Source organism: Felis catus, chromosome B4, assembly GCF_018350175.1.
Source record: "Felis catus isolate Fca126 chromosome B4, F.catus_Fca126_mat1.0, whole genome shotgun sequence".
Taxonomy (NCBI): domain Eukaryota; kingdom Metazoa; phylum Chordata; class Mammalia; order Carnivora; family Felidae; genus Felis; species Felis catus.
In genome coordinates, this window is record NC_058374.1 from 136,950,392 (window position 1) to 136,967,569 (window position 17,178).

The 17,178-nt window shown below is 62.2% G+C and overlaps 1 protein-coding gene across 5 annotated transcripts in view; it reads right to left on the reverse strand.

Annotated features, from left to right (window-relative positions):
- Positions 1-17,178, reverse strand: part of SHISAL1 (shisa like 1) — a 130,587-nt gene that overhangs the window by 16,400 nt on the left and 97,009 nt on the right. The window lies entirely within an intron of this gene.

Sequence of the window (17,178 nt, forward strand, 5' to 3'; positions counted from 1 at the left end):
ACTGCACCCCCCCTGCCCCCCCCAGCCCCGAGATGCGGGGATGCTCGGATCCACCTCTCCCAAGGGGCAAACCGTGCAGGTGCCCGGAGTGAACCTTCGGGGGGTCGGGGGGCGGGGGAGAAGGCAATCCCACCGAGGCAAGAGCAGAGTCCCCCCCCCACCACCAGGGCAGAGCTCTGAGCCACAAAGGAGGTGGTCTCGGAAGGCTGCATGGAGGAGGTGGCCTTGTGTAACACACACCCTCGGGAAGGGAGGGCTGGGGCCAACGCCGACGTCAGGCGCTCTAAGACTCATCTGGGAACTGCTGCGTCGTGGCTTCCTGGCGTCCTTCCCTGCTCTAGGCCAGGGCTGGGAGGGGAGCACGGGTGCGGGTCCCAGCTCTGCGCTGCCAGGGTGGACCGGGCACGTGGCAGGTGGAAGGGCGGGCAGCACCCCCCCCCACCAGGTGCCTCCAGCACCCCAGTCACCTGCCGCTCCCTAGGCTTCCAGGAAAGGTGAGACGCTATCCCAGCAGACACCCTACTCGTGGACAAGTCAAATTTTGTGTTTTGGAGGACGCCGGGTCATTTTAAAGGCAGACGATGGCTGTCCTCCCAGCGAATAGAGAGGCCAGACAGATGGGGGAGGGAAGGGCGGTGTCTCTGGTGCCGGGTGCTGCCCGTAGCTTCCACAGACGTGGCGTTGTCTCTGTGTTTCAGGGAGCACGCCGACGGCACCGGGGGCAGGGGAGGCTGTTCGGGGGACAGGGACGGGGCGTCGTGGGGGCGACGGGCAAAGGGCAGGGCGGTTGGTCCCCCACATCCCTACGGCTGGCCTCGATCCTCTGAGGACACCCCCTCTTTAAGCCTCTGGATCCCACGCCTCCTGGTTTCCTCCAGCCTCCCATCGATGCTCCTCCCGACTCCCTTCCAGGGGTCCCTTCGTCCCCCCAAGAGCTCCCACACACTCCTTCCTCTCCCCAGGGGACCCCCAGCCCCTCAGACTCCACGACAAGTCCCGTTGACCAAGTCCAGGCTGGGCTGCAGCCCAGGTCTTCCTCTGAGACCCTCCTTGACTTGTCTGCGGCCCTAACATCACCCCCCTGATGCTCACAGATGCTCACAGGCCTCCTGAACTTCAGATGTCCCTGCGCAGCTGGTACCAAAGCCACACCCACCCCGGGGTTCCCATCTCAGAATACCCCACCAGTACATCCCCAGCGGCTCCGTCCAGGGTCCCGGGTCTCCCCTTTGGAGCCCCCTCCTCCGTACCGCTCGCCAGCCAGTCTCACGGGCGCTGTCCCCTGCTTCTGCCACAGCCCTGCCTGTGACACCCCGATGGCCTCTTCGCTGCCCGAGGCAACTTTTTAAAAGACACATCGAGCCACGTTCCTCTCCTCGAGGGGTGTCCCCTGTGCCCGGACTCAGAGCCCACTCTTCACCGCGGCCCCGCATGATCAGCCCCGCCGATATCTCCGGCTCCTCCCTCCTGTGCTCCCCTTCTTCCCCCACCGCTGCGCCCCAACCTTCCTTCTGATGCACGGACGCCCCAGCTCTCTCCGCCTCGGTGCCCACGGCCTGTCTTACGTGGCAGGCCGCGGGGAGCCTCAGAGGGGCTGGTGGCCGAGGAGGGCTGACCCGGCATGCGCCCCGTGGACGCAGGGCTGGAGGCCGTTCTGGCTTTCGGGGGGCGGGGGGCTGAGGGTCCGTGGGGAGCTGGCTCCGGGAGCTTCGCCATCCAAGCCCTGCACGCAGCCTTGTTCCCGTCACTTCGCCCTCCTGACTTCTGGACGTTTCTCGGGGAGCTCGGGGGTCTTTAAACACCTACATCCTGAAGGTCAATTTTTAGTGCCGCTTTGGTAAATATTTAATGCCACTGCTCGCGCCGGGAGATCTGCGTTCTGCATTAAATGCCACAAAGTGCTGGAGACGCTGTGTTCTTTTCTGCCGCCACCCCACCTCTTCCTGCCCGACGAAAATAAAGACTCCCTTTGCCTCCCGTCATGAATTTTTCAAGTGCTCTCCACATCCATTCTGGTCCCCGATCGGCGTCCCCATTAGGCAGATGGAAGGTCAGAGGGCTTTTAAGTCGAAACGCACCGTAGAAGCCTTCTGTCGCATGAGAGGAAAGCAAAGCCCCGGCAGGGACGTGGCCGTCCAAGGTTAAACAGCAAGCCGGCCAGAAGGAATCCAACAGCAGCCGTGCCTCCCAGCCCGGGGCTCGGCTCCGGGCACTGGGACCCGCGGGGACTCGGGCCGTCCCTGCCCTCACCGCATCCAGCCGGCCCCGACGTGATAACAGACCACGTGGGCCTGGCCGTCACGCAAGTGGGGAACAGGGAGAGAAGAGAGGAGGGTGGGAGGCCTCAGGAAAATGGCCACCAGGAGCAAGGTTTTGAGGGAGGAGTAGGAGCTCGCAGAGGAGCCGGGGTGGGAACCCAGGGAGGTGACCAGGCTTGGCTAGGGCCCGGCCCGTTCTGTGTACCCGGCCCTGGCTGGGAGCTCGGCCTGGGTCCACGTTGTGTAAATCCTGGGGAAATCCTAGCTCCCAGGGCTCTTTCTACCTTGCCCGTGACTGTCCACGGCTGCTGGTCCCCTGGCCCTAGCTCTGTCCAAATCTCTGCTTTTATGGTAACGCGCCCCTGGGCTGCTCCGATGCCCTGCCCCCGCCCCCCCACCCCCCGCCCTTCCTGTGCCCTCGGGTCGGGACAGAGGTGGCAGGAGGGGGCGAGGCTGGAGCCAGGGTCACACCCGTGCACGTGAGCGTGCACACAACACACATTTATGCACACGCACGGCACACAGACGTGGTATCATACATACACACACACACACACACACACACACACACACACGCACGCTAGTCTCTGGCCTTCCTGGCTGGGACCAGAGCCGGGGGAAGGCTATGTATCACGGGCAACACGTCCCGAGTCTGCCGTCCCTCCTGGCCCCTCTCTGGCTCCTGCTCACCCGGGACCCGCCCCCGCCCCCGCCCGGGAGGCACACCCTCCCCTGTCCCCTCACACACAGCCCCCGGGGGGGGGGGGGACACCGTAGCCAGGCAACAGGCCCCCACCAGGCCACCTCCAAAACGTCCCCAGCCTAAACTACCAGGGTCTCCTCCCTGGGGCGCAGCAACGGCCTCTCCGCGGCCTCCTTGCCTCCACCCCTGCCCCCCACGGCAGGGGCCTGTCACCAAAGCTCCCATCTGGCCAAGTGGCTTCCCGCTGAAAGCGCTCTGCTGTCCCGGGTTTTCCTTGAACTGAGGGACACGCTCTCCCCCCATCAAGACAGACGCCTCGTGGGGTCCTGGGTTTCCTGCCTCCTCCGATGCCACCGACCATGAGGTGCAACATCCCCGAGATCGTGGCTTTTGGGGGAAGAAGCAAGCAGTGCTCCATTAAATGGACACCTTGGCCGGGGACGCATGTGGATGCCAGAGGTGCCGAAGATGTGCCCCTCAGCGTCACGTTAGTGATGGCATCGGGCAGGGTCCTGGCGAGGACCCAGCCGCTGGGCTGTTACGGAGGAAGGCGCTGAGTACAGGAGCTTCTGTTTCCACACTCTGGGCCAGGAAAGGGGAGGCGAAGGCTCGGGGCGGGGGGTGGTCACTCAGCCGCACTGGGTGGGGGGAGGGCCCATCTGCAGGGGCCCGGGGGCTGAGGGGCCTCCGAGGTGGGGTCCAGGGAAGGGTCCTGCCTTCTGGGAGCGCCCTGGGGCATGTCTGCGGCCTGGGGTCGGCAGTCGGGAAAGAAGAGCAGGACGCAGACGGAAAATCGACGACACGCTGGGGCCCGGGGACACCTCCGTAGCTGTGCCTCCCCGGCTGTGAGACCACCAGGGTCTAGTGACGCCGTTCTGGGCTTCCTGAAATTCAGACGACTCTGGCCGGCCTTCCCAGGGAAGTGGATTCTGGGATACGCAGGCCCCAGGGTCACCAAGCTGCCAACACAACAACCTAGCACAATACCCCCTTTTCTTGTCTGGTTGGATGAGCCAGGACAGAAGTCATCAGCAGCCTCGGCTGGGGGCACGGACCCCTTTTCCTGCTCACAAAGGAGACAGCAACGGGCAAAGCGGAAACCTTGGAGGTCCTCCGCACATCCCCGGACGGCACCCCGCCTTATTTCCCCGCCAGGTGGGGATTATCTGCTTCCCCGCTGGGGTCTCAGAGAGCTGAAGCGGCTCGTCCGAGGACACACAGCCGGGCAGCACAGAGCCGGGTGCCAAAGCAGCCCAGGGGACTTCGGGGGACACCCGGATCCTGGGCCACCACACCCAGCAATGCCTGAAGCCACAGGTCCCCATACTTGGGGGCAGGCGGGAGCCACTCCTCGAGCCAAAGCAACCTGCCAAGAAGCTCTCCTGGGCCTCCTCAGGGGCGCCTCAGAAACGGCAGTAAGACTATTCTGGAGGGCGTTTATGAGGACCGGGCGCCCTCTCGGCCCTCAGGCGAGCGTTGGTTCCCATCATTCTGACGGCAGTGGGATGCCCACGCCGGGAGAGCTGTGCTGGGCCAGTAAGCATCTATTCTTGGAAGCAAATATTTTAGCAGTGAAGGCCAGAGTTTTAATGATGGAGGGAATAAGGAAGGAAAGGTTCTCTGGTCCTCCCTGGCCTGCGCTGATGGAGATGAATTCCTCCTTCCCCGGCCCCGTGGCGCCCGATCTGGGAGCCAGGCCCATCAAGAGCCCCTGCACTCAATGGTTTGGGGACGTATAATGGCTATGGGCCCGGCCGCGATTCCCTTGGAGGCAACCTCGCGGTCCGCACGCCCCCCCTCCCCCGCTGCGGCCCAGGGACCCATAACGCGGGATTCCTGTCAAATTGACATAAAGGAACATCCTCCTTTCTCGCAGGCGATGTTCCCCGGATTCGTCCAGGCCTCCGTGGAAACATCTCTTTGTTAATTGCTCACTCAAAGCAGCCTCTTTGTCTGAACAGCAGCTGGCCGCAGTTACTGGGTTAGGGAATCTTAACTGATTCCAAACTATTGTGCCGACTGGGCAGTGTGGGTCCCCCCCCCCCCCACCGTGGGGCCAGGTGGCCGGGAGCGCGGGCAGGACCCCAGGAGCCCCTCCCAGGGCGAGGCACGTCTGATGAGGCCATCCAGCAGCACGCCCTTGGCAATGGAGCGCCCCGTGGCTGAGAGCCTGCCCCGTGCCAGGCTCCTGGTGGGCACCATCGCCCAGCGACCCCTTTTCACAGCCGGGCAAACAGGCCTGGGAGGAACAAGTGACTCGCCCAAGGGCACAGGGCCTGTGGATCTGGCCGGCTCGACTCACGGCCCTGGCTTGTCCACCCCACAGAGCTGCGATCCGGGCCCAGCGAACCTCCGTCTGGAACCTGGGCTCCAAGAGGGGTCTGTGGACAGTCAAGGCCAGTCTGGTTCATTCTGGAAGTGCATCTTCAAAGAGACTCTTCCAAAACCCTCTCCGAGGTATACTCGCCCTGTGGCCGACTACAGTGATTTTCCAGGCAAAGTGGTCAGGGTTAATTTTCCGCGCATCACTGGCTGGTGTTCCTTGAGGGCGGGGCCTTGTCTTTCCTATCTTTTATTCCCTGCCCTTGGCCCTAGAGCACGGCCAACTCTCGGAAAGCACGTGTTGAAGGAATGAACGAATCGATGGGGTCTGGCCGCATCCTCAGAAGGGCGCACACGGGTTCAGAGACGGAAAAGTAGAGGGGGCAGGCAAGTTGGCAAAGGGACTGGCCAAGGTGGTCCCTCCGGGGACCGAGGGCCAGTGGGACGACAGGAAGGTCTGACCAGTCCTCCTGACTTCTCACCTCCCTTGCTTTCTTTGCTCCGGGAGGGACCGGGAGCTGGAAAGGGCTGATGAATCCCTTTCCGGGACCACCTTGCCTCTTGGCCCAGCTATCAGTGCCCCGGACGCCGGTCTGTGGCTGTCTCTGGAGGCACTGGGGTCCCACTTTGGAAAGCACGTAAAGACACATTTGCTTCTCCACACTAAGATTCGCGCCCCGCTGGGGCAGGCAGATCGTGGGAGGTGCTGAACACAGGAGCATCTGAAACGTTGCGAGCAGTGACATGTAACCAGGGAGCATTTGACGGGCCAGTTCTCGAGAGGAAAAAGCCCTGATCTGTAACATCTGCTGCCCGTTTCCATGGTGCAAATCCTGTCAGCATGATGTCACCGGACTCAGAGTTGGGAAGAGATACACAGTAGCCAATATAAGTAAGTTTCACTGCACCCATACGATAAAAAGGCCCAAGAGCGCAGATGGTAGGAAATGTAGCAAAATCATTATCAGGAAGTGAAGCCTTTTGAATATCGATTACTTTCGTGTTTCATGTAATTTATTTATTTGTCAGCTCCTATCAGTTCATTGTTGGAGTGGCTGTCTTCAACACGGGGTCACAAAATTCCTGAAAATTTTAACTGCCAGCTCGCGTGAGTCAGTGCAAGGTGGCCCTGGGCACGTCTTGGCGATGTTTACGCGTTTGTCTTTACGCGTACTGGGAAAAATGTAACTCTTAAACCAAAGACACCGTGAAAAATGTAACTCTTAAACCAACGATACGGTTGCTTAGAGCAAGCCTGAGTTTTCTAAAGAAGCGACTTGATTTAAAGTCAATTAAAAATATATTAAGTAAACAGCATAGGAGAAGGGGAGACGCAGACAAGAGGAACAGCCGGGAGCTGAAGTTTGGGGACGAAAAGTGGCTTTCTGGAAAGGCCTTTAATTCATTATCAGCTGTCTTGGGGGCACGGTAACATAGATGGGCAACCCACAGGAGAGGAAATACAGTCAATTAACAGATTAACGGAAAGGTGTTCAGCCTCCCTAACAATCAAAGAAATGCAAACCACATAAAAGTGAGGGGTGCCCCACGCTCACAAGCCGCTGCTGGTGACAGTCCCCTGGGGAAGGAGGCTGGCGCTGGTACAAAGAACCATACAGCTCTTACCCCCTGACTCAATCAGCTCCCTGCCTGGAATGTATCCAGAGGAAATAATTCGAAAAAGGAAAATCCACAACCACTTAAGTGTGTTTACTGCTGCCCCTAACTTTCTGGAGTCCGTCGACAGGGCAAGTGGGGCTGAGGGAAGTGAGATCATTTGCCCGAGGTTCCCCACTGCCAGGTGGAGGCACGTGGGAACCCAGCTCCCGCCTCTCTGCGCATTTGCTGTGAGATCTTCCAGGTAAAAGTTGTATTCGAAACAGCCCGTGCGACGCATTTCCCCTTCTGAGCTGCTGGGTCCTCTGATGGGCGGAGGTTTCCGGAGGAAGGAGGCGAATAGGGAGCTGCCAGACGGATGGCTGGGGACACTGGCCGCCTCGGCTTCTCCTCGGGGCTCCGGAGAGATACCGAGGGCTGAGATGCACCTTCACAGGTGATGCCGGAGGAAAGATGGAGACCCCAACGCCAACCATGTGCTCCCCAGAAGCCACACAGAGCCAGCTCCGGGTCGGAACCCACACCGAGTTTCCGGCTCGTGTTGGGTCCGGGCCAGAGAAGGCTGGGTGCGCGAGGGCCTGGAGGCCTCACGGGTCCTCGGGGTCCTGCCCCAAGAGTGCGTGGGGCCTGACTTGCGCAGAGAACCCCCGTCACCCGGTCCGGCAGGGGGCCGCGTGCTCTGTGCGCGCCGCTCAGGGTTTATTCTCCCGGCGGGAAAAGCATGGGCGGAGGCACTGCCTCCCGCTCCCAAAACGTGGGCTTTGCAGAGTCCGCTGGCCTTGGGTGTGAATCCCGGCTCGGCCTGTGCGACGCAGGACAAGTTGCTGACCCTCTCTGGGCGTCTGTTTACTCCCCCCCAGGTGCGGATGGCAAGCTGTGCTGGGGACACGAAATGGCACCGCTTGCTACAGCTGCTTAGCTCCCAGTTCCTCGAGAAGTGGGAGGGCCTGTTATTAACAATAATAATGCAATTAACTCACTGACCTGACCCTTCACAGGGGCCTGCTGTGGGCGGGGCGCTGGGCAGAGGAGGACACATGGCGTTAAGCACTGACAACAGGGGCCGGGGGGTCCGGGCTGAGCGCAAGACGGACCCATCGCGACTCTCCTCGGGTCTCCTGACAGCAGAGGAGGCAGACACCAGGCAAGACAATAAACACAGCAGCAGGCGGTAAGCGCCATGAAGAGACAAAAGGGGGTGAGGGGGAGTAGAGAGGGGAGGCTATTTATAAAATAGGGAAACTTATTTAGACATTTATAAGATAGCACAGCTATTTTATTGGCCAGGGGAGGCCTCTCTGACCAGGTGACATCGGGGCGGGCCCCAGGTGGAAGGGAGGGAGGGAGTGGAGCAGGCGTCCGGGAGAGGAGAGATTCAGGCAGGGGGCGTGGCAGGTGCAAAGGCCCTGAGGTGGCAGGGAGCTCGGAGAGCTCCAGGAGCTGCAGGGAGGCCGGGGTGGCTGGAGCAAATGGGGGAGATGAGGACAGAGGGACCGGGGAGGGGTAGCAGGACATGGGGTGGGCCGTTGAAAGGATTCGGGCTTCATCTCCTAGACAGAGGGGAGGCGCCAACGGGAGTTGACTTATGTTTTAATAGGATTGTTCTGCCGCTGTGGGGGGCAAAGGAAAGAAGCGGGAAGAGATTTAGAAGGTGTTGCCTCAGTCCTGGCAAGGTGGACCAGATGGTTGGTTTCAGGAGAGGGGTGGGGAGGGCAGATTCGGGGTCGGTTCCCTGGCATCCCTGATAGGACGTTGACATGGTAAAAAGTCAGTCACCGGGCCCTCCGGTGTCTGAGGTTGGGGAGAAGAGGAGGGAGATGTGAGGGGCTGGGAGCCCTGAGGGGTGTTACCCAGGACCCGGAGCTCCCCAGGGCTCCCCATTTCTCACTAGCCTTTTCCAGCCTCTGGGACTTAGCCTGAGCCGCATTCCGCCCGGACGGCCATATCTCCACTTCCAGCAAACTCCTACTCATCCGTTGAAACCCTTTCTGGCTGTTGACTGCCCCGTGGCCAGCCAGTACTCGGCCCAGAGGGCTGCGGACCCTGGGGCACCTGACTGCTGTCCTCAACATCACAGAAAGCCTGCCACCCCGTGACGTGACGCCAGGGGCGGGGGGAGAGGAGGGCCACTGGTAGAGCGGCTTCTGTGCGCCACAGCCTTCCACACCTCTTCTTGCTGAACCAGACAGCGTGGATCCTACCATCCCACTTTCCAGGTGAGGGGAGTGTGGCCACATCACCAGCTATCCAAAAATGGGGCAGCAGGGCGCCCGCCCGGCTCAGTCAGTGAAGCATCCGATTCTTGATTTGGGCTCAGGTCGTGATCTCGCGGTTGGTGGGATGGAGCCCCGAGGCGGGCTCTGCACTGACAGTGCGGAGCCTGCTTGGGATTCTGTCTCCTTCTCTCTCTGCGTTCCCCGCCCCCAAAAGAAATAAATAGACTTTTAAAAAAATGGGGGAGCAAGATCTGAACCCAGGTCTGTCTGCCTCTCACAGCCTCTGCATCTGAACACTGTTTCCTGCCTTTAAAAAAAAAAAAAAAAAATAGAGCTTCCTAGAAGGCAGGGCTGTCCTAACGCGGCAGGCGGCTTCTGGAGGAGTGAGCGGGTCCTTCCATCACTGGGCGTGCTTGGCTGGGCTTCCCTCCATCTGGGAAGCCTCTCGTCCTGGGGGCTGAGGGGCCCGCACGGGACACAGAGATGCTCTGAGAGCTGGACGGAGAAGGTCGGCAGGGGCGACGGTCAGAAGCCCCGGGTGGCCTGAGACGGGGAAGTGGGTCACTGACTTATGGACCATCATCTCTCAACGGACAATTAAGGCAGCCATTAAAGCAGTGTTATGAAAACTTCTCAATAATGCCGGCAGCTCATCAAGCCAAAACATTGTATTAAAAACCCTCGATGCGTGGCTCGACGTGCAGATGGCAACAGTCCTAAAACGGGAAGAGTCGCAGGGGACAACGGGCTGCGTTTGTGGGGGACGGCCATCGGCGTGTCTGGCCCCCCGTGTTCTCCAGCGAGCACGGGCACTTCTATGATGGAAACTCAGGGGGCGCCCGGGTGGCTCGGTCGGTTAAGCCTTCTAGTCTTGACTTCCGCTCGGGTCACGATCTCACGGTTCGTGGGTTCGAGCCCCGCGTGGGGCTCTGTGCTGACGGCTCGGAGCCTGGAATCTGCTTCCGATTCTGTGCCTCCCTCTCGCTCCGTGCCTCTCCACCCTCTCAAAAATAAACAAATAAACTTAAAAACCGAAAAGGGAATTAGGCATGAAAGGAAACTGGGGCCACTCCCCAGTGGAGGGCTGAGGCAGAGGCGGCCACAGAGCAGGGAAATAATAATGAAGACGCGTGACCAGGATCGCCGCGCTCCGGCTCTGGGCGGCCGGCCTTCCCCTCACCCTCTCCTGATGACCTCTGAGCCACCGGGGCCTGGCGACAGGTTGTAGGGACCTGTCCGGGTGCCGCGACCCAGGGGGGCCGACGTGGGATTCGAGCTGTGCACTGTCCGTGGCTGTCCCTCCAAACGGTTTCCTTCGACCCCTCCCTGCTGCTCCCTTGTCACAGTTTACTCAATGTTACAAGTGAGAAAATGTGCCAGCCCCAGTCACTTCGGATGTGGTCTGGTCCTTTCTTCTGGACCCCAAGTCTGTCCTAAGCACCCGAACTTAATCCTTTAGGTTGAATTGGGGTCTCTGGGTCTACGGTGGCCCTTGGGGCAGGGAAAGAGCAGAAAAAGAGAATGCCCTGAGCCCCAGAAAACTTTCAGGGGGGCATTTGTGGCCTCTTGTGGGATGTTATCAGTAAAGGGGCTCTCACCAGAAAAAAGAACCTGACTGTTCTACTAGAGAAGGGAACTTTGAGATGCACTCTGTTCCAGGACGGCTGTTCCCTGCCGAGACCCCGAGGGTCCCGGCCCCTTACCCAGGCCTTTGTTCATGTTCTTCTTCCCTTTGCTTTTTGCCTAATTACTCCTCATCCTTGAAGATCGCCTCCTCCAGGAAGCCGTCCCCGATGCCCGGTCTGGACAACGCACCCTTTGTGCTTTCTCCTATCACAGCTGACGGTTCATCGCCATCGTCTGCCCCTGAGTCAGCCAGACTGTACGTCCAGGCGCCCGGCCCAGAAGAAGGGTGCGACCAGAACCGGACCCCACACCCTGGCTTCCTCCTGGCCCCTGAACCCTCCCCGGGGCCCTGGGACCTGCCGTGGCTGATAGCGCCCGTGGCAGAGACCCAGCTCCTGCCCAAGGCTTCGTCGGGCGTCTGAGGCCCTCGACCTCTGCCTCCGGACTCCTGCCTGCCTTGTCCGGTCCGGCCCCCTGGCTGAAGGGACCAGACAGGAGACCGGGCCCTGACGGCCGAGCAGTTCTCTAGGCTGGTCACAGCAAGCTGCCTGTGCTCAAACGCTGGGTCTGCCAGTGACCAGCGGGGTGGCCCCGGGCCAGTGACCTAACCTCTCCGTGCTTTGGTTTCTTCACCTGTAAAACGCGGATCCATCAAATAAGTGCTTGAAAGCCGGGAACGAGGCAGCGAACCGAGCGGACAAAACCCTTTTTCTCACGGTCTCGCGGGGACGGGCCAGGAACGTAGGGAGCCCTGTCTGAGTGCCCAGCGTGGCCCCGGCTTGGCCGTGATTTTAAAGCTGCTCCCTAGCACCGACCCCAAGTACTCCTCCTCGGGCCAAGCACCCGCGGGGTGAGGAAGGACAGGCCAGCTGGTTGGCGGTAAGGATGTGGTGCCTGGAAAGGCGTCGACGTTCCCTGCAGCCCTACTGTGTGCTCAGCCCTGGGCAAGGGCCCCCTCCTTCGCTCCTCGTCACCATTGCTGAGGGGAAGGAAGCGCTGAGACTCAGAGAGGGCCAGCAGCTTGCCTGAGGACACACAGCCGATGAGGCCTCTGGGTCTGGGCCCGTCACCCCCACCCTCCGTGGTGCTGCCTGGTCGTGGAGCAGCACCTTCCTGGGCTTCCACCAGAGCCGTGCGTGCCGCGGACACAGCTGGGGAAGCAGCAGGGATGTGCCTTCCGTTGAACTGGGCTGCGGTGGGAGGAGGCCAGGGCTCCGGCCTGGAAAGACAGCGGTTGCAGAGGACGGGTCCAGGGTTTCCTAGTCCAGCTGAGAGCCCCGAGGCTTGGAACTGCGCCCGCACGCAGACGTTCCACGTTTTCTGGATTCCAATCACGGAGGCCTCCCTGGTATTTGACGTGCGGCCAAGGAAAGAAGATACTTGGTCTCCCTTTTTGTCTTCTGACTTTCTGGAATTTCTTGCTGCTGGCTGGCGGCCTGCCAGGAACCGCACACCAGGGATCTGGCCACGGAGCCGGGGAGAAAAAAAGTGATGCCCGAGCTTTACTGGGAGGAAGGTTCTGGGGTCAGGCAAAACTCCGGGGACCCCCGAGGGAGGCATACAGATGAGTTCCGTAAAGAGCCAGAGGGTGTTCTGGGTCCCGAAGGAAGGAGGCGAGAGCCGCTTGGGGGGCCTTGCTGGCGGGCAGAGGGAGGCCTCTGGGCCGAGAGGGGCGGTACGTCGGGGCCGGGAGTCTGGGGCCGTCTCGGGTCACGTGACACATCTGCAGCCCTCTTGCAATTTCCGGGGTCGCTGCAGCCTTTTCTGGGGCTGTTTCTTCGGTCTGAAGTGGCTCTGCCCTTTTGTTCCAACCCCTCACGTCCCCGGGTCTGGCTTGATGTTGCCTCCTCCTCCAGGAAGCCCGCCCGGACTCTCCCCTCCCCTGCAGCTCATCATGGGCTCGCCCAGTTTCTCTGGGCGCTCTGGGCGACTGTGGCCATTCTCTGTCCTGCTCCATCAACCCGGGAGCCTTCTAGGGGCAGGCCGCCCACCCCCCCACCACTTAAGGCACCTCAGGGACAGGTCAGAGCCTGATGTAATTTGGTTCCACGTGATCTCAAGCGACATGCGACTTCCTGTGCACACCCAAGGCCGCCCTGAGGGCCGTGGGGACCTGCCCCTCTCTTATTCAGTGTCCCCCATGGGCGCCAGAGACAGCCCCCAGGCCCCCTTCTGCCGATCTGGGCCCAGAAGTCTCTCCGAGACCACCCTGCAGAGGAGCTCCCGGCTCGAACAGGAGGGCTCTGTCCCCACTCTTCTAGAGGCGGTCCCCAGACTGGCACCATCGGCATCTCCCAGGCCCAACCCAGACCATGCCCTTCAGAACTGGCAAATCCAACAGGACCCCAGGGGACTGAGTGCCCACTGAAGCCTGAGATACACAAACAACCGTCTTCCCGGGCCAAGTCAGGAATTTCCCCCTGAGCTCTGAAAGATTGAGAGGCCCCGGGGGGCCGGCCAGCCTCCTCTCCTCCCATCACTGCCCCATCCCATACCCCCGCCCCCCCGTCCCCACCCACACCAGGCCTCGGGCCTCTAGGCCTGACCAGGGCTCGGACTTCAGGGAAGGTTTTGAGGGACGAATAGGAGTTCCCGGGGAGATGTGGAAGAAGACAAGAATAGCACGTGGGGAAGGGAACTGCGTGTAACGGCAGGGAGGTGGGAATTGGCAAGGGCCAGAGCGGGGCCGGGCCCCGGCGGAAGGAGTGCGGCTGGGGGCGACGTAGGCAGGGGCCTGTGGCGGTTGGCTCAGGGTCCTGCTTGCTTCTGGGAGGCCCGGGGCTGGGGAGATCCGGCTCAAGCCCACGAGCTTACTGTGTGGCCTCGGGCCAGTCGCTTACCCTCTCTGGGTCTGTGTTTGCCTTTCTGTAAAGGGGGCGACAGCAGTCACACAGGCCCAGCCGGTGGAAATAATGACGGCGGGTGGCATCTAAACGGGGTGCGGGTGTGGCTCCCGGCGCGTTTCAGAGGGAGATGAGCAGAGCTGCCCGGGCTTCAGAGAGAGAGCTGTGGGGTGGGGGTGGGGGTGGGGGCGGGGGCTCGGGGGCCAGGCTAGGGGCTGAGGCCCTGGGCGCGGGAGGGCGGGGACAGTGCGGGAGGCTGGGGGCCCAGGTGGGCATTCGGTCCTCACGACGGCACTCTGAGGTCAGGCTGCCCTTGTGCCCATTTTACAGGTGAGGAAACCGAGGCTCCGGCAGGCGAGGCAGCCTCGAGGGGCCGAGCTGGGATTCGAGGCAGGTGCGTCTGCCCGTGTGTGGCTGCTGGCTCTCGGCCAGACCCGCCACAGCAGCAGCGAGGAACGCGGGCCCGCGCCGGTGACGGTACCACCCCTCGGGGACTGTCCTGGCGGCCACGCGCACACAGCGCCACGTGGAGGCACCCGTGCTGGTGCGGGCGGCCCCCCAGCTGCCCCGTCCTTCTCCCTTAGGCCACAAGGGCCCCCGGGGTGGCCACCGGCACAAGGAGAGCCGGCCCGAGGGCTGGCGCGAGGTGACGCAGGTGCGCCCCGGCTCCAGCGGCGTTTGCTGAGCACCTGCTACGTGCCCTGGACACCGGAGGCAGAGAGAGGTCCCTGCCGCGGTGGGGGCTGAGGTCCTGGCCCACAGAGATGGTGGCCTGGCATCAGTGATGGGACTCGCCAGAAGGTGGGAGGCGCTGGGCCAAAGACAAACCAGGGGGAGCAGGTGGGGGGCCCTGGGCCTGGGAGGGGGCCGGAGCACGGCAGGTGCTGGGGGAATGCTTGTGAATGTGGGAAGGAACCGAGAGAGGGAAAGAAGGGGGACGGAGGGAGGGGGTAGAAGGGAGAGATAGATGGGGGGGAGGGAGACAGAGGAGGGGGAGGGAGACAGAAGAGGGGGAGGGAGACAGAAGAGGGGGAGGGAGACGGGGGTGGGGAGGGAGTCAGAGGAGGGGGAGGGAGACGGGGGTGGGGAGGGAAGAGAGAAGGAAGAGAGGAGGAGAGGGAGGCAGGGGAAGGGTCCTGCTGTCTGGGGAGCTTCTGGAGCACAAGGGGGGCAGGGTGACCGACAGAACAGGCAGGTGTGCAGGGCGCCCGTCACCACTCTGAGGAGGACGTGAGCCCGGGCAGCGGGGCGCCTGGGGGGACTGAGCTCGTGGAGCTCGACCGCCAAACCTCCTGGTCTGAGTAACAGGGAAAGCCGGCTCCCCGCGAACAGAGGTCACCCCCACCCCGCCCCGAGCGCCCCAGTTTGCACACGGGAGAATGGGGCACACGATCCTCACCCCACAGGGCAAACGGGCAACGACATCAGCGGCACGTGGCTGGCGGCTTCCACGTCCCCATCCGCCCTGCAGGGCGGGACCCCGACCCCGACCACGTTGAGTCACCCACCTGTGACCCCGAGAATCCACAAGCCCCCGGGGCCAGGCAGTAGGCCAAGCCCCTCCTCCGAAGGATGCTCCCACTTAACTCCCAAGGCGGACATGCCCCCCGGTACGTGCATGGGGGAAACTGAGGCGGGGCCGGTGCCATGCCTTGCTCAGGTCACAGAGCGATGCAGGTGGGTCTTGAACCGGGACCGTCAGCTCCAGCCCCAAACACGCTAACGGTGCCGGGACAGCAGGGGACAGCCGATGGGATCTGTACCCAACGGGGACGAGCTGGCTGCTTGGGGAGCCCAGGGTGACAATCTGGAGGCGGCAGCAGACTGCAGCTCTCGCTCTGGGAGAAGCACTGAGCGCGGCCCTCCCCCCACTCCCTCCCCAGCCACACGCCCCGTGTCGCCTGACGACGCCCTGGTGGCCACGCTCACGGCTCTCTGCCCAGGACGCCCGCTCAGCCCTGCCCGGGCCGCGCCCCTCCCCGCCCCCCGCTGGTCACATCTTCCAGTGTCACTGACGTCTTCCGCCCAGGATGGGGCCGGGGCTGATGGGGAAGCGTTAGCCCCGCTGAACGCTGGGAAGGAAGGTGGCTTCGCCCACCGCGTCCTTTCTGCCAGCCCAGAGGACCGCGGCCTGATCCCCGCTGCGCCACCGGCCGGTGGCTTTGGGGAGGCTCCTTCACCTCTCCGCCCATGGGGTCAGAGCAAGAATGGGACACCGCGAACGCGGAGCCAGGGCCACGGCGGGCGCTCCGCGGATGACGCCAGAACCGTGGGCATCCGCCAGCAGGCCGGCGGCCGACGGTCTCGCCAAGGCCACCCCCTCTCCCCGTGGTGGGTGACGTGGAAGCCCGAGCAGGGAGCCCCTCGCCCAAGCTCACGCCGGGTGTCGGGGGCACGACAGGAGCCGCAAGGCCACCCGGTGTGAGCCCTCCATCCCCCGTCACTCGCTCGCCGGCTTCTGATGGTCTGTTTCGTGAACGCGCATACGGTTACGGGAGCGCCCCTCGGAGGCCACAGTATGGGAAGCGGGGGGCGGGGGGGGGGACACGAAAAGCCTCTGAGCTCCTGGGTGAAACGTCTCCCACTCAGCACAGCTCGGGGACCGCGAGCTCAGTCTCGTGTCTGGACTTCATGCACGGTCCCCGTGAGCTTTCTCACGAAAACCTGGCCGCTCGTACGAATGACATTGTCCAGTGGTTCCCAAACTGTGGTCCCTCAGGTACCCTGCCCCCTCCAGAGTTTTCCGATTAGCAGGCTCCCAGGGATTTATTTAAGTCATTCATTATTGAAAAGGTCAGTACCTGCTAGCTATTTAACGATCATTCACTAGCTTGGTCGCATCTCCGGCAAGGAAGGACCAGTCGTTAACTGGGCACCTACTGTGTGCCAGGCATTTAATTTAACCCTCGGAGGGAGCTGGCAGGGGGCTTTGGGACGATGATCGGGAAGGTGACTTGCCTGAACGCGTTGCTGGGGCTCAAAGCCGGGTCGGGTTTCCCACAAGGCTCAGAGACTGTGGGAGGGACCTCGTAGGCTGGGCTCAGTGGGAGGATGTGCCCCACGTCCCACGTGACCATGGCTGCAGCCCATCCCCACATCAAACCTCCTGACTGGGGTGTCTGCCCTCTGCGTGCCTCCCGTCTCTTCCGCGGGCCTCCCTCACGCTGGGCTCCTGCTCCAAAATGTACAGCCCGCGGGGCACCTGGGTGGCTCCCTCGGTTAAAGCGTCCGACTCTTGGTTTTGGCTCAGATCACGATCTCGCGGTTTCGTGGGGTTAAGCCCTGCGACGGGCTCCGGGCTGGTGGCGTGGAGCCTGCTTGGGATTCTCTCCGCCCCCCCGCCCCGCCCCTCCCCTCCCCTCCCCTCCCCTCCTTGCACTGTCTCCGTCTCTCTCAAAATAAATAAATAGAGTTAAAAAAAAAATACGTACAGCCCTCCTCACTCCTTCCAAGTCCGCCCTGCCCAAGGACGGTCGGTCATTCCCTACCTACCTCCCGCTGGCCTGGGACTCACACAGTAGAGAGTAGAGAAAGTCAGGTTTGAACGTACCCCTTGGGCGGAGTACCCGGCTCTCCTGGGGCAGCCAGGCTAC